At 41.8% G+C, this 26,866-nt stretch overlaps 2 non-coding genes across 2 annotated transcripts; one reads left to right on the top strand and one right to left on the bottom strand.

The window, feature by feature from the left end:
* Positions 1 to 16,330: 16,330 nt before the first annotated feature.
* Trnat-agu (transfer RNA threonine (anticodon AGU)) lies at positions 16,331 to 16,402 on the bottom strand. Its single transcript has one exon. It is a non-coding gene; the product is annotated as a tRNA-Thr (tRNA).
* A 103-nt stretch (positions 16,403 to 16,505) lies between these two features.
* Trnat-agu (transfer RNA threonine (anticodon AGU)) lies at positions 16,506 to 16,577 on the top strand. Its single transcript has one exon. It is a non-coding gene; the product is annotated as a tRNA-Thr (tRNA).
* The last annotated feature ends 10,289 nt before the right edge of the window (positions 16,578 to 26,866 follow it).

Raw genomic sequence — 26,866 nt, 5'->3', positions numbered from 1 at the left:
GCTACTAATATATGAGAATGGTATATGGTTTCTGAAATACTGGTGCTTCATTCTCCGTTGGTATTTGGAGTAAAGTCAAGAGCATAGCCGGTCATGGATACTGTCGAAAAAGTAAACCAATAAATTCGAAGAATATTTCTTCCATCCCACTCTGTCTCTGCTACCTTCAGATGCTCCACTTTCCTATGTAATGCCATCTTAATGGCGGCTTAAAGTTGCTTGTATTTGACAGTACTCATGCACCACTCATCTTCATCTGAAACGTCCAAACTCAGTAACAACAATCCCTTCCTTCTCTTCCTCAGCCCCCGACATTATCTATAGTTTTGGATGGCACTCTCCCGCCATACTCTTGTACACATACAGCGTGCCTCTTAATAAAGCAACTTGTTGGATCCAGTACATCGCCCTCCACCAGAGGTTTTACAACACGTTACATACCTACAGATAATTACAACTCCACAATCACGTAGAGCGACTTCCTGGTGCCACTTGACACACAGGATGCCCTTCGCGACAGTCCGAGAGTGGCAAGTACTATTTAGTTCAAATGTACAGAGCCGAAAGTCAATTTCAATATAATGTTGACAGAAAACGTCTAATCCCAAGATCGTGTTCTAGCCCTCGTTCACATCCAGTACTGCATCTACATACTGCTGAAGTCGAACAGCTCCTATACGAAAATCTGACAGAGTGAGGTGACGTAGTTGTTAGTACGCTGGACTCGCATTCGGGAGGACGACGGTTCAGTCCCGCTTCCAGCCATCCTGATTTAGGTTTTCCGTGATTTCCGTAAATCGTTCCAGGCAAATGCCGGGCACGGCCGACTTCCTTCCCCGTCCCTCCCGAATCCTATGAGACAGATGACTCTCACTGTTTGTTCTCTTCCCCCAAACAACCTAATCCAACCTGTACGAAAATCTATGGCCATCAACCCCATGACGTCCGACCCCCCATAATCTATAGCTCGGCAGATTCCATTGTCTTCGACCCATAGGCAACCAACACGGGTGCCCTTTATCCAAAAAAAATTCTCCGCATTACTTCTTTCCACACCTATCACTTCACACTCCACATCTGTGTATGCATTACATCGAGAACGTAATAACAGACAGCAGATCATTTGGTTCACTTGTATGCACCCCCTATTGACATGTTCATTATCAATCTACTCAGCTTTCTGCTCATCTCCTTGCTGTATTCCGTGTTTTACGGACTACAATACGTACTTTTTTCTTGCAAAAAATGCTTCCAAAATTCAGGTGAGACTTAGATTTTTTTTTGTCATCAGTCTACTGACTGGTTTGATGCGGCCCCCCACGAATTCCTTTCCTGTGCTAACCTCTTCATCTCAGAGTAGCACTTACAACCTACGTCCTGAATTATTTGCTTGACGTATTCCAATCTCTGTCTTCCTCTACAGTTTTTGCCCTCTACAGCTGCCTCTAGTACCATGGAAGTCATTCCCTCATCTCTTAGCAGATGTTCTATCCTCCTGTCCCTTCTCCTTATCAGTGTTTCCCACATATTCTTTCCTCTCCGATTCTGCGTAGAACCTCCTCATTCCTTACCTTATCAGTCCACCTAATTTTCAACATTCGTCTATAGCACCACATCTCAAATGCTTCGATTCTCTTCTGTTCCGGTTTTCCCACAGTCCATGTTTCACTACCATACAACGCTGTACTCCAGACGTACATCCTCAGAAATTTGTTCCTCAAATTGAGGCCGATATTTGATATTAGTAGACTTCTCTTGGCCAGAAATGCCTTTATTGCCATAGCGAGTCTGCTTTTGATGTCCTCCTTGCTCCGTCCGTCATTGGTTATTTTACTGCCTAGGTAGCAGAATTCCTTAACTTCATTGACTTCGTGACCATCAATACTGATGATAAGTTTGTCGCTGTTCTCGTTTCTACTACTTCCCATTATCTTCGTCTTTTTCCGATTTACTCTCAAACCATACTGTGTACTCATTACACTGTTCATTCCATTCAGCAGATCATTTCATTCTTCTTCACTTTCACTCAGGATAGCAATGTCATCAGCGAATCGTATCATTGATATCCTTTCACCTTGTATTTTAATTCCAATCATGAACCATTCTTTTATTTCCATCATTGCTCCCTCGATGTACAGATTGAAGAGTAGGGGCGAAAGGCTAAAGCCTTGTCTTACTCCCTCCTTAATACGAGCGCTTCGTTCTTGATCGTACACTCTTATTATTCCCTCTTGGTTGTTGTGTATATTGTATATGACCCGTCTCTCCCTATAGCTTACCCCTACTTTTTTCAGAATCTTGAGCAGCTTGCACCATTTTATATTGTCGAACGCTTTTTCCAGGTCGACAAATTCTATGAACGTGTCTTGATTATTCTTTAGCCTTGCTTCCATTATTAGGCGTAATGTCAGAATTGCCTCTCTCGTGCCTTTACTTTTCCTAAACCCGAACTGATCGTCACCTAGCGCATTCTCAATTTTCTTTTCCATTCTTCAGTATATTATTCTTGTAAGCAGCTTCGATGCATGAGCTGTTAAGCTGATTGTGCGATAATTCTCGCACTTGTCAGCTCTTGCCGTCTTCGGAATAGTGTGGATGATGCTTTTCCGAAAGTCAGATGGTATGTCGCCAGACTCATATATTCTACATACCAACGTGAATAGTCGTTTTGTTGCCACTTCCCCTAATGATTTTAGAAATTCTAATGGAATGTTATCTATCCCTTCTGCCTTATTGGACCGTAAGTCCTCCAAAGCTCTTTTAAATTCCGAGTCTATTATTGGATCCCTATCTCTTCTAAGTCGACTTCTGTTTCTTCTTCCATCACATCAGACAATTCTTCACCCTCATAGAGGCTTCCAATGTATTCTTTCCACCTATCTGCTCTCTCCTCTGCATTTAACAGCGGAATTCTCGTTGCACTCTTCATGTTACCACCGTTGCTTTTAATGTCACCAAAGGTTGTTTTGAATTTCCTGTATGCTGAGTCTGTCCTTCCGACAATCATATCTTTTTCGATGTCTTCACATTTTTCGTGGAGTCGTTTCGTCTTAGCTTCCGTGCACTTCCTATTTATTTCATTCCTCAGCGAGTTGTATTTCTGTATTCCTGATTTTCCCAGAACATGTTTGTACTTCCTCGTTTCATCAATTTCTTCTGTTACCTTCTTTGTACCTATGTTTTCCTTCCCAATTTATGTGATGGCCCGTTTTAGAGACATCCATTCCTCTTCAACTGTGTTGCCTACTGCGCTATTCCTTATTGCTGTATCTATAGCGTTAGAGAACTTCAAACGTATCTCGTCATTCCTTAGAACTTCCCACTTCTTAGCGTATTGATTCTTCCTGACTAATGTCTTGAACTTCAGCCTACTCTTCATCACTACTCTATTGGGATCTGAGTCTATACCTGCTCCTGGGTACGCCTTACAATCCAGTATCTGATTTCGGAATCTCTGCCTGACCATGATGTAATCTAATTGAAATCATCCCGTATCTTCCGGCCTTTTCCAAGTATACCTCCTCCTCTTGTGATTCTTGAACAGGGTATTCACTATTACTAGGTGAAACTTGTTACAGAACTCAATTAGTCTTTCTCCTCTTTCATTCCTTGCCCTAAGCCCATATTCTCCTGTAACCTCTTCTTCTACTCCTTCCCCTACAACTGCATTCCAGTCGCCCATGACTATTAGATTTTCGTCCCCCTTTACATACTGCATTACCCTTTCAATATCCTCATACACTTTCTCTATCTGTTCATCTTCAGCTTGCGACGTCGGCATGTATATCTGAACTATCGTTGTCGGTGTTGGTCTGCTGTCGATTCTGATTAGAACAACCCAGTCACTGAACTGTTCACAGTAACAAACCCTCTGCCCTACCTTCCTATTCATAACTAATCCTGCACCTGTTATACCATTTTCTGTTGCTGTTGATATTACTCGATACTCATCTGACCAGAAATCCTTGCCTTCCTTCCACTTCACTTCACTGACCCCTACTATATCTAGATTGAGCCTTTGCATTTCCCTTTTCAGATTTTCTTGTTTCCCTACCACCTTCAAGCTTCTGACATTCCACGCTCCGACTCGTAGAACGTTATCCTTTCGTTTATTATTCAATCTTTTTCTCAAGGTAACCTCCCCCTTGGCAGTCCCCTCCCGGAGATCCGAATGGAGGACTATTCTGGAATCTTTTGCCAAGGAGAGATCATCATGACACTTCTTCAACTTCAGGCCATATGTCCTGTCGATACACGTTACGTGTCTTTAATGCAGTGGTTTCCATTGCCTTCTGTATCCTCATGTCGTTGATCATTGCTGATCCTTCCGTCTTTAGGGGCAATTTCCCACCCCTAGGACAAGAGAGTGCCCTGAAACTCTATCCGCTCCTCCGCCCTCTTTGACAAGGCCGTTGGCAGAATGAGGCTGACTTCTTATGCCGGAAGTCTTCGGTCGCCAATGCCAGTGGCGGGGATCGAACCCGGGACCGAAGAGGTTTTGATTATGAATCAAAGACGCTACCCCTAGACCACCGGTAAAAACCCACTTATACTGTAAATTAATATAAAAGTGTCCGGTATTTGATATGAATAAGTGGCCATATATTCGATGCCGCCCATATCTATTTGGCCTATCTCTATCTGGCAACACTGGATTCAGCTGGCAGCAGTTGTGCACCCATGCGACGGACATGTGTCGTGGAGATTCACAAGCTTGCTAACACTGCCTCCCTCCAGCCCCGCCATCACCAGTCATGAACACTGTATACACGATGATGCGTCAATGCATGCTACCATTGCGGCCTATGGTGCCACTGAATTTGGACTCAAAGCAATATGTGTTATTGGTAAAAGTATAAAATTTTTGTTAGCAGCTAGTTTCGTAATGGAAAAAAATAAAAGAATTCATATGATGCAGGCTATTAATTGAAAGTAATAGTATATGGGGAAGAAGATGTAAACAGAGTAGCTGAGCGACATTTTGGTCCTCCACCAACAGAAAAAACCATTTGAGATTGGCGGGCTAGTAAATAAGGACAGAAGAAAATGAGAAAGACTAAATGTGCAAATAGAGGACTGAATGCAAAATGGCCAAAACTAGAAGATGAGAAATTGAAATGGATTCAAGAACAGTGGAACTAAATATACTTTAAGAGTGGAGTGTGCTACAGGTTTATGGAGCGTCGTGGCTTAGCACGCGAACTGAAACAAAAACTTCTCAGAAAATGACACAAGAGTATGAAGACAAATATTATCGCTTTATTATCCAATCCCGAAAGAAAACCAGTGTGAAACTAAGACAAATAGCGAATATGGAGGAACCTCCTCTGAAATTTGATATGCCGAGTAACTGAATTGTTGCCATGAAAGCTGCTAAAACTGTAACTGTAAAAACAAGTGGACATGAAAAAATGCACTACACTCTTGTCCCTTCATGCTGTACTGACGGCACTAAACCTAACCCATTTTAAAGTGCAAAACAAAGCCAAAAGCTTCTGAAATACCACCAGGCGTTCTGGTTCACGTATATGACAATGATTGGATTGGCGAGGCTGGTACGAATTTTTTGATTAGCAATGTGTGGAAAGAAGGAATTGTACTTTACTGTAAAGGATTTCTCTTCTTGTACTAGATCAGGTAAAGAGTCGTTTGAAAAGTTCTCTGAAAGACTAACTGAGGTAGAGAGACAGAGAATTTGCTGTTACTCCTGGAGGATTGCTTCACAATTACAACATCTTAATGTCTCGATAAATAAACGATTTAAAGTGTATATGACAGATGAATGGTACAAATGGATGATGGATGAAAGCCAACATGCATTCACTCCGAAGGGAGCTTTGAAGCGACCTATACTGAAACAAGTGTGTCAGTGGATCAATCGTGGACTATAGTGAGAGAAGACATTATTGTTAAATGAAGATGTGCGGCATAAGTTACGCTCTCGGTAGCAGTGAAGACCATGTTATACATAAAGAGGACAACGACGACGAAGAGGAAGAAGAAGAAGAAGAAGAAGAAGAGAAAGAAGAAAGTTCAGATGACGATTTTCAGGGACATTAAAAGTGTTTTGTAAACTAAGACATTTTTTATGATGCTTTTGCAATTTAATAATGAAAATGGTAAAAATGGTATTTTTTTAAAAAAGTTGCTTAGAAATTAAGATGTGTCTTATAGTCCGCAAAATACGGTAACTCCGCTCTAGGTCGTACGTCTGCTCATTACATTTCTTTATCCCGTCCACTAAATCTTGTGCCGTTTCCCCATGCCTCTTCACAATACAACTCAACTACTCCTATAAATCCTGCTTTGTTTTTGTATCTTTAGAAAAGCCCCTTGTCCAATCGCAAAAGCTTTTTGTATTCTCTAGTAATACAGCACACCGCATGTGCCTTTTTCGCTTCTCAGTCTAGTCGCCATTTTGCTACCCGCAACAACTGATTAACAGCCCTCACACCTATCTTCCCCGACTTTTTAAGGTCTACTATGAACTAATCCCCATCCTTAGATGATGTTCCAGGAAAGAGAACAATTAACCTCGCGGCATTCGCATGCATCTCATGCTGTGGTACTTCAAGCAATGCCTACAGTTCATCTCCAGCAGTCAACCATCCATGTAGGTGCATATGTATTTCAGTATCTGCACTACCTCTTCCAGCAACATCCATACCGCTTCAGGCTCCGGAAATCCTTGTATCTTTGACTGTATATCTGAAAGACAGACACCACAGGAAGAGGATTGTTCAATGCTGTCAACAAAAGTATTGTGTCTATTGAGGTCGAAATTGATAGTCATTGTGAAGCTACCTGGTAATGTGTACCCGTTATAGGTGCAATCTAGTTAACTGTCGGATGATTCTAGGGGCCACCCGAATCCGCTTTGGCTGTTTTACATCATTGAAACAAAGTCTACGGTGAGTAGGGCGTAAATACTCAGATCATACAGTAATAGCGGGAGGCGACTTTAATCTACCACGTATAGACTGGGACATATATGGACCCGTAGCAGCGGGTACATGTAGACAGTCTAGTGAAATTCTTTTGAACACGTTTCCCGGAAACTATCTTCAGCAGATAGATCGACAGGCCATGCACGTCGGCATAGAAACAGGAATTAGTGACCATAGTGCCCTCATAGTGCCTTTGGTTGCTGAAATTCGGAAGTGAATCAATGAGTTGACATCATTTAGTTCCAGTACCATGAACATAGAGGAGTTATGGGCAAAGTTTAAACTGATTGTATACCATACTCTGGAAAAGCATGGTGCCGAGTAAGCGGATTAAGGACGGAAAAGACTCACTATCTTTAATTAATAAAATTAGGGAAGTGCTGAAGAAGCAAAGACTGTTGCACTTTTGGTTCGAAAGAGAATGTGCAAATAGCAATATGGAAATATTAGTAGAGATTCGTGAGTCTGTAAAAACATCGATTGGCGAAGGCTACCACAACTGCCATTGCCATACCTTACGAAAGCTGTTGCAGAGATCCCGAAAAAATTCTGGTCATCAGTAAAATCGCTAATCGGGTTGAAGGGTTCTCTCCAATCACTTGACAATAGAAGCCAGCAAAAGGAACGCTGAAGTTTTAAATACGGTGTTTAATAATCGCACAAATTCCCGTATTAAAAACATAGTAATAGGAGTCCCTGGCATTGAGAAGCAACTAAAATAGTTGAAATCAAATATGTCACCTGGTCTGGATGGAATCCCAATTTATGTTTGCAGAGAGTACTCTACGGCATTAGGCATTTGCTTAGCTTGCATTCATCTCGAATCTATCGCCCAATGCAAAGTTCCAAGTGACTAGACAAATACGCAGGGAAACCCCGCATATATAAAGAATAGAAGAACAGACCCGCAACATTACAGACCAATATTCTTAATAAGTGCAGTGTGGCTATATAACGACGCGGCCACGGCGTCACTTTAGTCACTCTTACTTGACAATGACCGGGGAGAACCCGGTGAAAAGCACGTAGGATTTTAACCACCTGACCCGGGTGGAAACCCGAGAAAATTTTATTAATTCATATCGCAACGAAACCATGCATTCATACAATATTCTTAACACTGGTTTTCTGAAGAATTCTTGAACATATCCTCAAATCAAATATAATAAATTTCCTTGAGACCGAAAACCTTTTATCCACAAACTACGCGAAACCCAGTCTACCGTATTCTCACATCATATCCTGGGAACCAAGGATGAAGGGTAATAGGTAGATGCTATATTCCTAGAAATCCGAAAAGCGTTGGAAACGGTGTAAAACTTCAGACCGTAAACGAAGTTACGAGTATGCGGAGTAGATTCAGAGAAATGTGAGTGGCTCGAAACTTCTTGACTAATGGAACCCAGCGTGTTGTTATCGACGGGCAGGATTCAGATGATGCTGTTATGTACGGGAAGATATCGAAGATAAATGACATTAGGAGGATACGAGATGATTTGGATAAATTTTAGTTTAAGAGGGCGTTACCACAGCGTATAGGCAACATAGTGCGATTCGATTGAGGGTGTATAAGCACCGATACGCAGACAAGGATTTAATGTGGCATTCGGGTCTTTCCGACATGCGTGATGTTAATACGGAATCGTGAACTGTGACAACGTCATTACCAAATGTGTCTAAGCAGGACGAACCGGCTTTTATTGTTTTCACGATTGGCGAGTGAGAAACACTGGTAGACATACATCGGAGAATAAAGAATGTATATGATGCAGCATGTCCGTTCAAAACCATCATTGTGAAACGGTGCGGCAGGCGCAGCTGCTACTTCGTGATAACGCTCGTACCCATATCGCAAATGCCGTAACACACAAGTTAGGCCAACTCAGTTGGAAGACACTCGATCACTCTCCCCGTCTTAAAAAGACATTGAAGAGTGGGCGTTTAACGTCGGGCGAGGATGTGCAGCGGCCAATAACGGACTTCTTAAAGCAGCACGACGCGGTGTTTTGGCTCTAAGTATTATAGGACTTAATATCTGAGGTCATCAGTCCCCTACAACTTAGAACTACTTAAACCTAACTAACCTAAGGACATCACACACACCCATGCCTGAGACAGGATTTGATCCTGCGACCGTAGCAGGCCCCTTCCAGCTGATGCGATTAATGGCAGTTATATCTAAATGCAGAAAAAAATATGTTAATGCTGATGAGTAGAAGAAACTACCCCTTAATGTTCGAACAGTGTTAGTAATTTGCTGCTTAACACGTCATGTCAATTAAGTATCTACGCGTAACAATACAAAGAGATGTCAAATAGAACGAGGTCACTAACTAGAAATGTTCTTCAGTAGACTACTTTTCACATAAATGCTTTTTACCTTTGAGCACATAAGAATGAATATGGAAAATCACTTTACCTATGGAGATGTCTTATATTTGTATGGAATATGTGAAAATGTATTATTGAGTCCCTGTAATCAATATAGTGGCAGAGATCTCGCAATACAAAAATTAACTTTGTAGTAGGTAAGTGTTTTAATAGTATGTAATAAATTATTCCTGATTTTTGATGTAGGAACACCGTGTTTTATAAATGAAAATTTAGTCTTAAGTATTCTCGGCTCAACTGTGCTCTAATAAAAGGAATCCGTTAAACTTCGGTTACACGATAAATCAGTCAAATATAAAAGCCATAAATTCAACTAAATACACAGGAATTACAATTACGAACAACTTAAATTGGAAGGAACACAAAAGCAAAGCAAAGACTGCATTTTATTGGCAGGACACTTAGAAAATGTAACAGATCTGCTAAGGAGACTGCCTACACTACACTTGTCCATACTCTATTTGAATACTGCTGCGCAGTGTGGGATCCTTACCAGATAGCACTGACAGAGTACATCAAAAAAGTTCAAAGAAGGGAAGCACTTTTGTATTATCGCGAAATATGGGAGAAAGTGTCACTGAAATGATACAGGATTTGGGGAGGACATCATTAAAAGAAAGGCGTTTTTCGTTGCGACAGAATCATTCTCACAATATTCCAATCACCAACTTTCTCCTCCAAATGTGAAAATATTTTGTAGGCACCAACCTATATAGGGAGAAACGATCACCAAGATAAAATAAGAGAAATCAGATCTCGTACAGAAAGATATAGTTGTTCGTTCTTTCTACACGCTGTATGAGATTGGAATATTAGAGAATTGTGAAGGTGGTTCAATGAACCCTCTGCCAGGCACTTAAATGTGATTTGCAGAGTATCCATGTAGAAGTAGAAGTAGAAGAAGATGATTGGTATATCCATTTGGTACTTTACGGCTTTCGAACGGAAACTTTCCGATGGCCCCTTCCAGCTGATGCGATTAATGGCAGTTATATCTAAATGCAGAAAAAAAATATGTTAATGCTGATGAGTAGAAGAAACTACCTCTTAATGTTCGAACAGTGTTAGTAATTTGCTGCTCAACACGTCATGTCAATTAAGTATCTACGAGTAACAATACAAAGAGATGTCAAATAGAACGAGCTTCTAAGGACTGTAGCAGGGAAGGTTGCCGGTTGCCTTCGATTTTTGGGATAATTTCTGGAAATTGCGGGTAATGGAGACCACGTATAGAACACAAGTGTAGTCAATTATTGAGTACTGCTCGAATATTTGGGACCCCACCGAGGTAGTACTGAAGGAAAACATTGAACTAATTCAGACTCCTGGATTTGTTACCGATTGTTTCGACCAACATGCAAGTATTACAGAGATGGTTTGGGAACTCAAATGAGAATACCTAGAGGGAAAGTGACTATCCTTTCAGTGAATGCTGTTAAGAAAATTTAGAGGCTGACATTTGAAACGGACTGCATAACGATTCTGTTCTGACAATTCGCAATTTTTCACAACACAACATTTATTTATGTAAGTTTGCGAGTTCGTTGCCTGAACAACAAAAGAAAGCTGACAATAACGATGCCAGTAAAAGTCTACTAATTAAGGCACACAAAAGTTCACTTCTAATTTTCCACAGAGGTTTATGGTAACACGCACACACTAGTAAAAGTCCAATTCAGAGACGAAGACGTAATCTTCAACGGTCGAAGTCCACGAGGTCGGAATCCGGAGTGAACTGAACTTATGGGCTGGTACTAGTCCCTAAATAGCTGTCTCCACCCAATCAGGTTTTGGTGTAGTGATACTTCCTGGGCGCCGTGGCTCCCACTTCCCCTGCAGGAAGTGGTGCTCGGAATGTCTGTTTCCATTACGTTGATTGTAAATAGCTGGTTTTTACCATGGTGCTTTTGGTACGCCTTGGACATAGACAACCCCGTTCTCTGTGCTGTAATATGGGTTGCCGGCCCTCAGAGGTAGCCTTGGCTCCGGCATAACAGATTCTTCTGCCGCTAAAGTACATTTTGCCTAACAACATCAAAGATAAGATAAAAGAAACCGGGGCTTATACGGAGGCACTTGAACAGTCGTTTCTCCCTTGCTCTGTTTTCGAATGGAACAGGAAAGAAAATGTCTAGTAATAGCCTTAGCCATGCACCATCGGGTGATTTGCTGAGTATGTATGTAGATGTAGACATCAAAAAGTACTATTTACGTGGTGGTAACAGACAACAAGAGAAGTTATGGAGGGTCTATCTAGGCAGTAGGTATCTGTAAACTTGTTTGTTGATATAATGTTATGTTGGGGAGAAGAACTACTGTTAACAGCGTAAAGAGAAGTTATTAAGTCCTTGTACAAGTCAACAAAAGGAAGAAAGAAAAAAAAGCAGAATTGATGAATGTGTTTACTACTGGTAATTTATGTTGTAAGCCATTGCAAAAATGGAGCTGGAATACCACTTTCTCGTTTTGTATGTGTCATGCAGAGGCTTGCCTTACACAAGAGGTGTTCTGTGGTACGTACGTGTACGTCATGTTGACCAGTGATGGGACCATTTATTCATTTCAAAGTTACTCGGTAGTGATAATACATTCATTTAAGTTTAGTTTATTTACATAAGCGCCTATCCATAATTTATTCTATAAACACTTTCTGTTTAATGAAGTTGAGAGAGTTAATGCAGCTATACTATGTAAGGATTGAGACGTATTCAAACATTTATAACTGCTGCTGCAGAGACCTAACTGTGAGTAATTAACTGTTAAACAAATGGTGATTGCCACGATCGCCAGCGGAGAAGCTGCGTGGAAAGGCCTTGTCACCTCTGTCGCCTCTGCGCTGACGGGTTAGGTCGTGGGTTCCAATTACACTTCATTTCTCTCCTGGATGTCGATGTGTTCCTCAAGACACGCTCAGCCACTCCCCCCCCCTCCCCCCTCCGAAATTGCTGCGCCCTGTATAGATAAGAAACTATCATGTGAAGGCCAATCAGCAGTTGACCTTGCTTGTGATCGACTAACCAATCTAAATAGCATTGCGTTGTCTTATTGGGGAAGCGTGTAATTTCGCGCATGCGAGTTCTGTATTAAACGATATTTCTGAGCAGCCACGTGAAACCACAAGCACAGGATTTACTTCGTGCTATTGTGTGTGTAAAATTGTTACAGAACGAGAATCTATAGCGACAGCTCACCGTATTCGGAAGTGCAGGGAAAAATGAAAATACTTGACACAGACTGTGTGAGATATGGCAGCAGCGCTACAGTACTCGGGCATGTATTAGGGCTTGACCAGAAATAGGGCATCCAATTACGTACAGCCATTTGTTGCAATGAACTCTCGGTTGCCTGAGGTGAATTAGTCATATCAAGAGAGGTCAATATTTGGTTCTAATTTCTGTTGCCTTCAGACTCAATCAGAGTAGGATGATGCATGTTGCATAAATGTATTATTGGTTTGCTGAATATATGAAATATGAAAGAGTCTGATGGCAATATTTGTTAAGTAATATATCCTCAGGCTTCCAGGCACATCAAGTAGTTAAAATAACACGAACTTTCGACCAAGCTCGATATGGAAACTGTGAAGTTGTATGACTACCAGTGGGCTGCCGGTATTCTCGCACTGCTCGCCTACGAGATCAAGAAATCTATAAACATAGCCAACTAGGGAGACGCCGTGTTCCTTGACATCTGGAAGTCATTCGATACAGTTCCACATTGCCACTTAATTTACAAAATACGACAATACGGGTTATAATCCAGCTGTGTGATTGGATTAATAAGTTTCTGAAAAATAGACTGTATCATTTTGTTCTGAATGGAGATATGTCTTCAAAGTAACTTAGAGCATACGTCAGAGGAGTATTGTGTGTGTGTGTGTGTGTGTGAGTGTGTGTGTGTGACCTGATAGGTAACTTCAGAAGTCCCCCGAGCCTTTTCGCAGATGATGTTGGTGTATACAGAGAATTCGCGATCCTAGAAATTGTAGCGGAATGCAGGAAGACAAACAGAGAGTCAGTACGTGGTGCAAAGTGTGGTAATTCACCCTCTATATAAAGAAATGTAACTTATTAAACTACCAAGGTAGAAAGACACTTTATTGTATGATTGCACAATTGCAGGACAGTCACTGGGGAGAGTTAATTCCACTAAATATCTAGGATTGTAGGGACAGAGCGATCTGAAGTATAACGGTAACAAGAAAATAATGGTGCGTTAGGTAATATTCTTTGGAGGAATCCTGAGAAAATATAGTCCCTCCACGAAGGAAGTAGTTTACAAGATAATCGCTCGACGAATAATTAAATGCCTCTCATTGGTATGTGATCTGCACCAGATAGGACTGGTACAAGCAATAGGGAAGATCTAAAGAAGAGCAATACGTCTCGTTACAAGTTCACTCAATAACTAAGAAAACGTCACGGAGATGCTCCGCCTTCCCCAGAGGCAGGCATTGAAATATAGGCGTTGTCTATCACTGAATGGTCTACTGTTAGAGATACGGGAGTGTACGTTCATAGGAGAGTCTCCTACCATATGGTTCCCTCCTGCGTAAATCACAAAAAAATATCGTCAAGATAAAATTATTCAGCCACAAACAAAGGCTTATCAATCGTTCTAACGTTCTCCCTGTGAACTATATGCTACTAGAGCCAAAAACCGAAGAAGTGATACTGGTACACAATATATACTACACCTTACACCGTAAAGTGTCTTGCAGGCTCCACATGTAGATTTATACTAGCTACTAACTGTGCTGTCTTGGTGCTCACGTATAGCGTATGCTTTCTCGGTGTTCACTGCTCCTACTTCAACATCAGGATCACTGGATCCCAAGCCATGCTGAACTGCAGGGCTCCATCTCTATTAAAAGTATTATGAGTTACAACACAAGATTATACAGCCCACCGATTGCAAGTAACTATTTGTTTCACACTACGGGTGTCTTCAACAGAATCAACTTTGAGTTGATCGAGGATGGCATCAATCAGAGACAGGGAACAGTCAAATGAAGTGTTCTGAATGGTGATGACTCTTAACAACCAGTACCTGGAGGCTGTCTGGCAACTTCTTTCGGCCTCACTGTAGTCTCTTGGGGCCACAGGAAATATTAATTTATGTAGGTTACCAAGTAATATTAAGGTGGGTACATATGCAGCGTGATATGCCATCCCAGAATGCCTCATCTGGTGCTTGGGCAAAGACGTATGACGATCTACGATCTAGTGGATCCACTATGAATCAGTGAGGGAGACCTTTCCAAGTAATTATGTAAAACGTTGGCTTAAATAATATGTGGGATGATTGAAACCTTCATTAAGAACACTGTACTTAGACCAAGTACTTATTGTTGATACGTGAATTGAGTTACAGTCAAACACTAATAGGTACTACTCCATAGATTTTCAGATAGTGCCCCTATTTAGTAAACTGTGAGATAATTGAATGTTTGCTGAGTTTTTGTATAAGTGACTAGAAAACTCTGAAAGAAACTCTGTTGTGTATATTTGGAAGATTTGTCGACAGTAACGGGATAGTTTGATGCATTGATTGCGTAGAGAATAGACTGGTGGTTTGTATTGAGTTGACTGGACAGGCACTAGCGAATTTCGGAACGTAATTATAGATTGGTTATATAGTGTAGATGACGTGTAATCTCTGAACATGTTCTTCTTAATGGTACCCAGTAACCTACTTGAACCATATGTGGTAGAACGTTAGAGTATTATCATTATTTTCTACTGTGAAGTGGCGACTGACCACAAATGTAGGAAATTAAAGGGGGTTACACTCTGCCAACACCTGAAAAAGCTTAAGTTGGTTTGGATTGTATCACATCAGGGTCAAAGTGGTGATGATGCTCAAGATTTTTGTTTGAATTTTTTTGTGTATGCCAGTTCAATGTACTTGCGGACATAGAATTTCTGGTACTCGTTCAGCTCTGCCAATTTCTGATGTAAACGAAGAAAGCCAATGAAGGTTTCATACACTAAAGAAAGGAGGGCCCCCAATCGTATTTAAGGGAAAATAAAGTTATCCCTGAAACAATTTAAGTAGTTAAAGAAAGAAATAATGAAATCAAACAAAGAAACTAAACCTTTAAATAGGAAGTGTTCTGAAAGAAAGTTGCACAAGCTAAGATAATATTTGTTTGCTGTTAATTACTTGATCGAAAGTGAAAATGTTCAGAGATATAGTTTATTAGTAATAAGTCTGACTCACGATACTATTTGGGTAGAGTTTATAGAATTAAAAGTGAATGAAAGAGGAGAATGTTATCATTATAGGTTCTTGAATTCCAAGAACTATTTTGAAATAAATGTTTTGGAAAAGAATAAGAGAGAAAGAAAGATATACATTTCGTTTATCGAAACGAGTCACAAATGAAACTGACATTATATCACTGACTTGATGGTGAATAATCACTTTTGTAGATAACATTCATTCGCAAATTACAGTGAAGCTACCATAATTTAGAATTAGCAAACATTGTGAGTACGAGATTTAGTCATTCAAAATAGTTAGTGAAATGACTGTGGTTGAGTGCTCAAATCTACATGCTGCATCTTTCGTATATGATACTAAATATCATTTGTAAAATCATTTTAAACTGACCATTAACACTTATTAATTAAATTGAACTTCTTTTACGTTATATCAACATAAGCATTATACATAAATGATCAACTGATCATGATGCTAGTAACTAATACATAATACATGTATCGTCCAATTCCTTATTAAGAAATATACTGATAGCTTTCCAAATACATATACCTTATACATTAAACTGTAGCGAAAGTATTACCAGTTATTTATGATGAAAAACAATATGCAGACACTGAATGATACCTGATGCTTAGGATATATAGAAACAGTTCACGTTCTTCTCAGATCTTATAATTAAATGTGTCCTTTGAGACTCCCGTCTCGTTATTATCTCACGATAATGATCAAATATGACCGAAGCAGACTAAATCAATTAAAATTTGTGCCGCAGCCGGGACTCGAACCCGGGTCTTCTTGCTTACTAGGCAGATATGCTACCACTACACCACCGAGGCACTATGGCAGACATAGCTGCACGAACTACCTACCATGAATTAAAAGTTTGTGTTGGGGAGGGAACTCGTCCTAGGTAGTTCGTGCAGCTATGTCTGCCATAGTGCCTCGGTGGTGTAGTGGTAGCATATCTGCCTAGTAAGCAAGAAGACCCGGGTTCGAGTCCCGGCTGCAGCACAAATTTTAATTGATTTAGTCTGCTTCGGTCATATTAGTTCACGTTCTGTTTTGTACATAGTTGCTGTACATAATAATAATAGATAAAATTTAATGTTGTGCTGGAAAAATATGGCAGTCTTAAGTGCTAGGCACATACATATTTCATCACAGACATATGCAAGACTCAAGCATTGTATCCTGACACAGTTGGTGAAGTATTGGTTTTCTCTAAGATCAACTGTATACCAGTAATCGAAGCTTCACCTGCTGTTTGGAAGTATCTTAGGCTCTGTGCAAAGTGCAAAATCCGTGGCCTGGGACAAGATTCAAATAAAATTACCTTGGTATTACTCTGAAACAGCACATGAAGTTCTAGGTTTCCAGGATGTGCTTAAATACAAGCATGTCATACGGTTTGAATTTTGAGTAGAATGTTCTCAGTGGTGTTTGATAATTGATTAAAGTGATAAACTTTTTTCAGTCGATTGTTAAGATATTGATATTCGTATCAAAGTAATATCATGGACTAGAGTAGAATAAAAACCTTGCACAGTATATATATATATATATATATATATATATATATATATATATATATATACTGTGGAGGATAAATTACATAAAACTCAGATGTGTGTGCATCGTGGAGAAAATGAAACAGGCTGATTTACATATAACAGAAGTTAATCTCTCAGGGGAAAGTGAGCAGAGGATCCAGTACTGGTAATTGATTAACTTCAAGTAGACGCAGTCAAAATGAGGGTAGTCCACATGACACTAGTGGAAATCAGTCGTCTGTGAATAGGTAACTGAACTCCAAACTATATCATGAGCAGAAGGGCCAATTACAAAAATCTAGTAAAAGAACTTAAATTAGGAATTAAGAATACTGGTACTCATTTTCAGTTGTTCAAACCAAGGGGATCTGTATATCCTGTTATCTTCTTAAAGTAATTCCAGGGAGCACTATCGTCATTTTGGTATAATTCTAAGAGCATGAGATTTCCACTCCTGGAAATTGAAATAAGAACACCGTGAATTCATTGTCCCAGGAAGGGGAAACTTTATTGACACATTCCTGGGGTCAGATACATCACATGATCAAACTGACAGAACCACAGGCACATAGACACAGGCAACAGAGCATGCATAACGTCGGCACTAGTACAGTGTATATTCACCTTTCGCAGCTATGCAGACTGCTATTCTCCCATGGAGACGATCGTAGAGATGCTGGATGTAGTCCTGTGGAACGGCTTGCCATGCCATTTCCACCTGGCGCCTCAGTTGGACCAGCGTTCGTGCTGGACATGCAGACCACGTGAGACGACGCTTCATCCAGTCCCAAACATGCTCAAGGGGGGACAGATCCGGAGATCTTGCTGGCCAGGGTAGTTGACTTACACCTTCTAGAGCACGTTGGGTGGCACGGGATACATGCGGACGTGCATTGTCCTGTTGGAACAGCAAGTTCCCTTGCCGGTCTAGGAATGGTAGAACGATGGGTTCGATGACGGTTTGGATGTACCGTGCACTATTCAGTGTCCCCTCGACGATCACCAGAGGTGTACGGCCAGTGTAGGAGATCGCTCCCCACACTATGATGCCGGGTGTTGGCCCTGTGTGCCTCGGTCGCATGCAGTCCTGATTGTGGCGCTCACCTGCACGGCGCCAAACACGCATACGACCATCATTGGCACCAAGGCAGAAGCGACACTCATCGCTGAAGACGACACGTCTCCATTCGTCCCTCCATTCACGCCTGTCGCGACACCACTGGATGCGGGCTGCACGATGTTGGGGCGTGAGCGGAAGACGGCCTAACGGTGTGCGGGATCGTAGCCCAGCTTCATGGAGACGGTTGCGAATGGTCCTCGCCGATACCCCAGGAGCCACAGTGTCCCTAATTTGCTGGGAAGTGGCGGTGCGGTCCCCTACGGCACTGCGTAGGATCCTACGGTCTTGGCGTGCATCCGTGCGTCGCTGCGGTCCGGTCCCAGGTCGACGCGCACGTACACCTTCCGCCGACCACTGGCGACGACATCGATGTACTGTGGAGACCTGACGCCCCACGTGTTGAGAAATTCGGCGGTACGTCCACCCGGCCTCCCGCATGCCCACTATACGCCCTCGGTCAAAGTCCGTCAACTGCACATACGGTTCACGTCCACGCTGTCGCGGCATGCTACCAGTGTTAAAGACTGCGATGGAGCTCCGTATGCCACGGCAAACTGGCTGACACTGACGGCGGCGGTGCACAAATGCTGCGCAGCTAGCGCCATTCGACGGCCAACACCGCGGTTCCTGGTGTGTCCGCTGTGCCGTGCGTGTGATCATTGCTTGTACAGCCCTCTCTCAGTGTCCGGAGCAAGTATGGTGGGTCTGACACACCGGTGTCAATGTGTTCTTTTTTCCATTTCCAGGAGTGTATTTTTAGTCTCTTGCAGGTACATGCCTCACTGTTTGCGATGAGGAATTTGAGTCGTTTTCCCCTTTTGAGGTCATTACTCGTTCGTTTAAAGCTAAATATTGTTCTGAAAACGCACACTCTAAATTGGTGCTTGAGATTTCCTGTCCTCAAAAATACAGTGAAAGTTGGGATGGAGATATAAACTTTGTGGAATACCATTTCAGTCAAGATATTTAGATGAACGTAAATTAATTACACTTAGCAGAAGTACTTGTAACCTACTTACTAGACATAGTAAGCAAAAGACGTTGTGACAGGTTGACACAAGCACAGCTCAACTATTAGATGAATTAGACTATCTTAATAGAGCCAAGGATATATTTGTTACAAGATAATCTAGCTATATGTAATTTAATGGCATCGACTAATGGAAACGCAAGCATCTGAATGGAAAACTGAAATAACCAATATTATCAAGGGCATTTTAATAACTACAGTGATTCTGAACCAAGAAATTAATATTTACTGTCCAGGTTCAAATGCTGACAGTGAGCTTCAGAGTGGTAATGCTATGTTAAGTCATGTTATTGGGGGATTATCACACTCACGTCCACCAGTCAATTAGTGCCACCTGTCATCACAGTCAGATAATCCAATGGATAACTTCAACTTTGCACAGATTTCATGTTAACCATGAACGCACAGTCCGTCGTGGATTTGTACTCTCTCCATCGCCCTGAATGATCAATGGACAGATTACAAGGAGACCTGTTCTTCTCGAACTACAACTATCGTTGGGTGACGCATTGATATCATTCCTTTTAATCAAACCTCAAATCATGCTGCCCCAATATCAGTCTCTCCACTATGGGAGCACTTCTACTCCAGCAATCTCCCAATAGTTTTTGGAGTAAATGATTTCAAATGAGTCCTCCTGTTCCAATCATCGTCGTCTCAAGCAGGGCTCCGATGCAATTTGTAGAAATGTAAATTTTTCTGTACCCAAATGGAATACCTCAGTTAACGCCCATGGTGTTCGTCCCCATATCAAACACTTGGAGGCTATTTAGAAGTACCTTTCCTAGAAAAATATCGCGGAAATTCTAACTGTTCTAGGTAAAATTTAGTATAAATACCTAACGCAGCTCAATTCGCTGCACCAATACATGGTCTCTAGCAAAAAATGTTCCTTTAGTTTCGTCGCATAAGCAAGATATGGCTTTCCAGATCTTCGAAATTTCCACCTTAGCGATTGATTTCTAGTGCACTTTGATCCTGTGAACCCTGTGTCCCTCATAGTGGATACTTTCTCCGATAGCCTTAGGGTGGTGCTGTCCCAAGAACTGTACCATGGACTGTCTAAATGTTTTCGTATGGAAACAGCTGAACAAAGCTAAGGTGAATTACAGTCACCTGGAGAAGAACCCCTTGGCAATCAGCTTCTGCGTTTCCAAATATCCTCAGTCTCTTTATAGTCAGTACTACAGTTCTGATAAATTATCTCATCTTCCTATACTATGCTGAATTTGATTCTTCTGAGGGGGACTGCTTTCACATTGACCAGATCAAGAAAGCCACAGTGGTAACCTCTACAACTGGTCACCATCAAAGCGCCATGACCACGCAGCAAGATGGTACAGCTCTGGCTTCTTCGGCAGTTTACTTAGTCTGCTATCCCTCATATAGGAAGTCACATCCAAATGGGACTCTTTGCCGTTGTTTTTCTCAGCAATATACATTTTCTGTCAAAAGTTTAGTATTGCTTTTACACACATCAAATGAACAAATCAGCATGCTGATCCCAGTACCTTTGCAGCAATATGATGTGGATTTACTTCATAAACGACATTGGGGCATCGTGCATATGAGGCAGTTGGCCAGGCAGCAGAGTAAATCGCTGTGTATGGACAACGACACTGATCACATGAAGTCGCATTGCGAGGGGTACACTATTAACCTGCCTGCTCCTGACTAACAGTTTTTCAACTGAACCTGACCAGATGCCCCTGGCAATGAATTCACATCGATTTTGCAGGGCTGTTTTGAGCTTGCAGTATCTTTCTGTGTTGGACACTTTTCCAAATTTTCTTTTGTGGTTTCCTGAATTCCACAATGTGAACCGGCACGATTCGAACTGTGGAAAAACTATAGTCTGCCAAGAGAGATAACCAGCCATGATCGTATTTTATAGTGGCCCACAATTGACTTCAAGAGTATTGGCACTTTTCAGTAAGTCCAAAGACATCACACACCTCATCTCAGCATCTTTCTTCTGACAGTCTAATGGTGAAGCAGAACGATTCATCGTACCTTCAATACACAAATGTCGCAATTGTGGCAGTCCCACTGCAACCAAAATTCTCTGTAGGACACCTCAGGGAGATAAGATGCCAGCGGAACTTCTACCTGTCAGATCTCAGAGGACAACGCTGCATGTTCTCCATCTGAGTTACCCACATTCTATCCCATCCTCCCCAAAAATCCAGGCCACTAACTAGGTGCCCTTCAAGGTGGTCCTTCATGGGAACCTGGCCTGCAGTCCGACCTGTGGGCAGAGTAAACTATGTTATTTGGCTTGGGCGGGATGCAGTCATAACAGATACCACAATCAGATGCACTCGAGCTCCATTCCCAAACTTACTGTGCATTCTTCATCTTTCTGTTAAAGAAGATGCACTGGCAGATGGTGTGTCCCGTCAGCCATTGTCTTTGGCGTATTTCGTACCAGCTTTATGGCTCTATCAGCAGCATTCGTACATCACAACCAATTTTGCTGCTGCTACAGTCTTGGAAATCTGGGTCACCTCAGTCGTGGGCACCCCCGCAGCTTCAGTCAGCACTGCCCCCGATGTCAGTACCTCCATCATCATATCCAGCAGCACACCTCTCGCTGTGGTACCCCCTCCCCCCTCCAGATGTCACTTCTCCTGCCATCCCATCACAGCTGCTGTCACCTTCCCCTTCACGATGGTCTGCTGAAACGCCCATGGCAGAGGACAGGCCTATGACATCGGTGGAGTGCTCAAACCTGAACGTGCAGAAGATGCAGTCTGCCTCTGGTTTTGAGGACACACACACACACACACACACACACACACACACACACACACACACACACACACACAGGGGATATGGAATGCAGGTCAGCTGTCTCCCGCTCGAAATGCTAGCCTGTCTGCAGCCCAACCTCCATGGTCTCTCCCTGTACACCATCACAATGAGGCATTGTGTGGAGGGGAAGATGGTGCCAGGTGCCATGTAGCCACAGGTTGTTTGTCATAGAGGCCATGGACAGCTGGTCTCAACACATGTGCAGGGCCAGAGAACTAGAAAGCATAGGCGCAGCCCATGCAAATAGCTGCTTCCACAGTAACATAAAAATGCATGATTGTGTACCCATGTCAAGTAGTTGAATGACGGTGGTACACCAATCCCACTATGCCACAGACTTATTGACAGCAGGCATATTTCTTAGCTACCTGGGGACTTCCAGCAGCATACATCACCTCACTCATCAGTTGATCTTGAACTTCACTCTCCCTGATATCATGAAGGCAAACCAATCGTTTCACCATAAACAGGAAATTAACCCCTGGGCTATTCAGGGATTGTGCTTCACAGCACTCCAACCATAGTTTCATCATGAACTCTGCTGATTTCAGTGTTAATTAAAGAACAATATAATCATTATCATAAAGGTATGGTTTCATGCAATAGAAGATGGTGAGTCAAACTATGATGAAATTCACATGTCTGCATATATGGCTATGTGCTTAGATGACTGCACAAAGTCACCCACTGTTTAGTACCCCTCTAGTTCAGACAGAATGTGGCTTGTGCTGCAGCACTGGAATCCTGCCATAGCACCATTAGCCTTTGTGTAGTCCCAAATGCATCGACTACACACCAACACCGCATTTCAGAGTACTATGTTAAAAAGATTTAATAGGCCACCCATCGCTGGTGGGCACATTTCAGTCACAGACTTCGAGAGAATCAGTACTGAGTGTCAGGAAGATGATACTTTGCCTGATTTCTGCGAATGGTAATCGTGGCTAAAGTACATGTAAGAAGTATGCAGAGGAAGCCACTTCATAAAGAGAAGTTATGTTTATTTTCTCTTTAGTAATAAGATCTTCATTTAACATTCAAGTATTATGTACAGATCATTTTGGATTCCTGCCACTGGCCATCACAACTTCTCTTCTCCGTTTGTGTCAGTGCTGTCTGCCAAAGAGCTGACACAACAGCCTCCACATTTTGATAGGCGGGAGATCCACACTTGTGTGATTCTGTGTCTGCGCCCTTGACCCTAGCGATTGACAACAGCTTTGTGGCACCTCAAGTTCCCACATAAGCCTCTAGTAGACCTGGCTGCCGTATGTGATTGTCTCGTGTCGCCACCTGTGAAACCATCAGTGTCACCTTCGGTTGTTAGACTCCCAATTGCCATTACTATGATGTTCTGTGGACCATAGCGTACCACTGATCATAATTTTTTTCTCTTGTGATGTTCCATGCAACTTGGTCACCAACCTAATATTGCATCTATTTATACCCTTTTTGATGGTTGTGAATAGACTTGTCACTCCATATAAAGATGCTTAGCTCTCAAAGATGGTTGAATCATGCTTCGTGCATACAACTTCATTCAGTTTTGGGGTTTGGATGCTGATGAGGCCTGCTTGTTTAATGGCTACCAAGTCTCTCACAAATTAATATCTTGGTGAGATATTTTAAAAATAGTGTTCATAACCCTTTGGCCTCCTATGCCACTGCACAAATTCTCTCTACATAATGAATGTGCTTTTGTGATTTATGAATTTCACTTGAGGAAACTCGAAATTCGCAGCTCTTGGTCATGCGGTAGCTTTCTCGCTTCCCACACCCAGGTTCCCGGGTTCGATTCCCGGCGGGGTCAGGGATTTTCTCGCCTCGTGATGACTGGGTGTTGTGTGATGTGCTTAGGTTAGTTAGGTTTAAGTAGTTCTAAGTTCTAGGGGACTGATGACCATAGATGTTAAGTCCCATCGTGCTCAGAGCCATTTTTTGAAACTCGAAGTAACATTGTGTTGTGGTGGTGTATGTAAGAGTTGGCTGTCAGGTAACTAATGCCATTTTTAACTTAGGACAGATTTAAATTTAGTGACTTTTTTTCAATTTGGGCAAAAGTGTATGTGTGCTTCTGGCATTTTCAAATTTTCCTACCATTTGAGCTAGCTCACATGGGTTCTAGCATCAGAGATGTGTTGCAGGGAACTGCAGCACCATCACCAACAACATGTTATGGTGGAAATATTAGCCACAACACTGGGTATTGAATTTCCCACTATTTATAATATAGTGCCAGTGAACTCTTGGGTTCAAAACTTGGGAATCTATTCCAATGGCCTGTGGTGGCGTGGGATGATTTGTGGGAGCAGCTGAACTGCTGACATGGAGCTCTTTTGAGCACACTGATGGCTTTACTCAAAGTTAACGGTGCCTTTTGCCAGCCAAGTGCTCAGCAGCAGCAAACTAAGCATGGTGTCAAGGCTTGTTCAGTGGCAGCTCGCAGGCGACTGATAACCCTCTCTGGCATAACGCTGCTATAGTGATATTGCAGTCTCCATGGCCACCAAAGAAGCTCTGTTGATTTTTTTTAAAATGAAGACATAACTGTTTCCTTTCTATCCTACTGTAAATGTTTTAACAGAACACAGTTATAAACTTAGGACGAGGCAGCTCTATGGAATCAAAACTTTATGCTGCAAATGATTAAACATCGTAAGTGGGAAAATAACTTGGAAGGGGAAAATTGTATGAACATGCAAGCTCCTTGTATATCTATGCCCAATTGATCTGGCAACCTTCTAGACTCTTCCAGTTTACTGATATTAGTCGTCGTTCATTCAACCATCACAGGGCTAGGGAAAACACAATAGGATTCAGTAGTTAGCACAAGTGACCTGGCAACCATGCATTCCCCGTGTCAGCATATTAGTTTGTGATGTCATAGGGCTAGGGAAAACCCTCTAGGACAAATGACCACCTTGATTCGCCGTCTTGGATTCTATTCTTAGTACAAATGACCTAGAAACCATGAATTCTGCACCATTATCCCATGGTCTTAAATTTTGGATCGTAATCTTGAATTCTGATTCATATTGCTAGAGAAAACCTAGTATGATTAGTGGCCTATGTCCGCCATTTTCGATTTTATACTCAGGAGAATTGACTGTCTGTCATCTTGTGTCTACGAATTTCTCCCTATTTTCTATTTCGGGCAACTGGCCTATTACATCATAGGAGTATGGGGTGAGTGGAGTGAGAAATTTGGCAGTGCTTCATGTCACCAGTGGTTTCATTGTGCATGTCTAACTTGGCCCTGCACCAGTAATGGGCCAGCATTATTACCAATCTCAATCTTCTCTGCCAGTCACAAGAATTATATGGGTGTGACTTTGTACTGGAAGTGCTTGTTCCATCATTTACTAAAATCCGCAATTGGTTGCACTGTTACCTCAGCAGTTGCCAGAATATCATTTTAATCATGAGACCTGATGTTCCTTTCAATTACTAGACCCTAACTGTTCAGCATTTTCTTCCCTTTGACACAAGAGGTTTCCCAACGTCTGAAGTAAATCTCGCTGGCGCAGCTTCGATTTCAGTGGTAGACTGCACCTTGAACATTTTGGTTAGGGGAATGGGAGTAACACTCCGAGCTCTGTCTACCTTGCATTGATACGCCACAAATAGATGGGTAGTAACAGTTCCCATATTTTCTATAGAGGAGATATAACAGACGTTTTTTCTTGAGGTACCTTTGAAATCTCTAGTATATGTCTCTGGGGAGTCCACCTTGATTCTCTTTTTGTTGATTTTTCCATATTTCATAATTCACTTCCATAGACATTCCCTGATATCTTAACACATGTTTCATAATTCTATCACTCCTTCGTCTTGACAGTGTCTTTTATATATTTCTTTCATTGCCGATTCTGCACAGAATCCCTTTAATTCTTTTTTACCAGTCTAATTTTCAACATCTATGCATAGAATCAGATATCAAACGCTTTGAGTTTCCTCTTTTCGATTTTTCCACATTTCCATAATTCACTTCCATAGAATGCTGTAACAGGCTTCTATTAGCCAGGAATACCTCTTTGCCTATGATAGTTTGTTTTCTAGTACTATTTGCTTCATCTGTCAAAGGTTTTATTTCGTACATGGTAGTACAATTCCTTCAGTTTGCTAGACTGTTTTCAGGGTGACACGCAACTACCTACAGACATGCCTTATAGGACCCATACTAAATAGATCAACAGGGGATACTAAATTCATGCTTAGAAGGACGGCAAAAATTGTCTCAGGTTGGTTCGATTCATGGTAGAATGTGACGGAGATGCTAAAGAAAGTGGAGTGATAGACACATCAAGATTGACGCAAACTATTCTGAGGAAGCCTACTTACTGAGTCTCGAGATGCAGCCTTAACTGATAAAGGTCGAAATATACTAACCACGCGTGTATTGCTACTGTAGACATCGTGAGGACAACAGTAAACTAATTACGACATGTACAAAGGTGTTCAAAACCGTCCTTCTTACCAAGCTCCATATGTGAATAGACTGGGAAGGGTCGCAGTAACTGATCCAGTGGGAAGTACTCTGCGTCATTGTTTTTGCAGTGATTTGCAGATATTGTATATAGATATAGATAAAGGTGGACACTGCATTGACAGCAGGATCAAAGGATGACGTCATGAACAATAGTCTTCGTCTTGATAGGAAGATATGGAAGTTGCTGGCAGACAGAGCCCTGGAAACTGGAGCTGTTAATTGATGGATGATGGTAAAAGGATAAACGTGAACAATTAATTAAGGGTTGTTTTCAGTGGTTACAGTGATTCCAAGACC

The sequence above is a fragment of the Schistocerca gregaria genome, chromosome 7 (genome assembly GCF_023897955.1).
Source record: "Schistocerca gregaria isolate iqSchGreg1 chromosome 7, iqSchGreg1.2, whole genome shotgun sequence".
NCBI lineage: Eukaryota > Metazoa > Arthropoda > Insecta > Orthoptera > Acrididae > Schistocerca > Schistocerca gregaria.
Note: the sequence above shows the minus strand (reverse complement) of the source record. Positions and strands in the feature narration are given on the sequence as shown.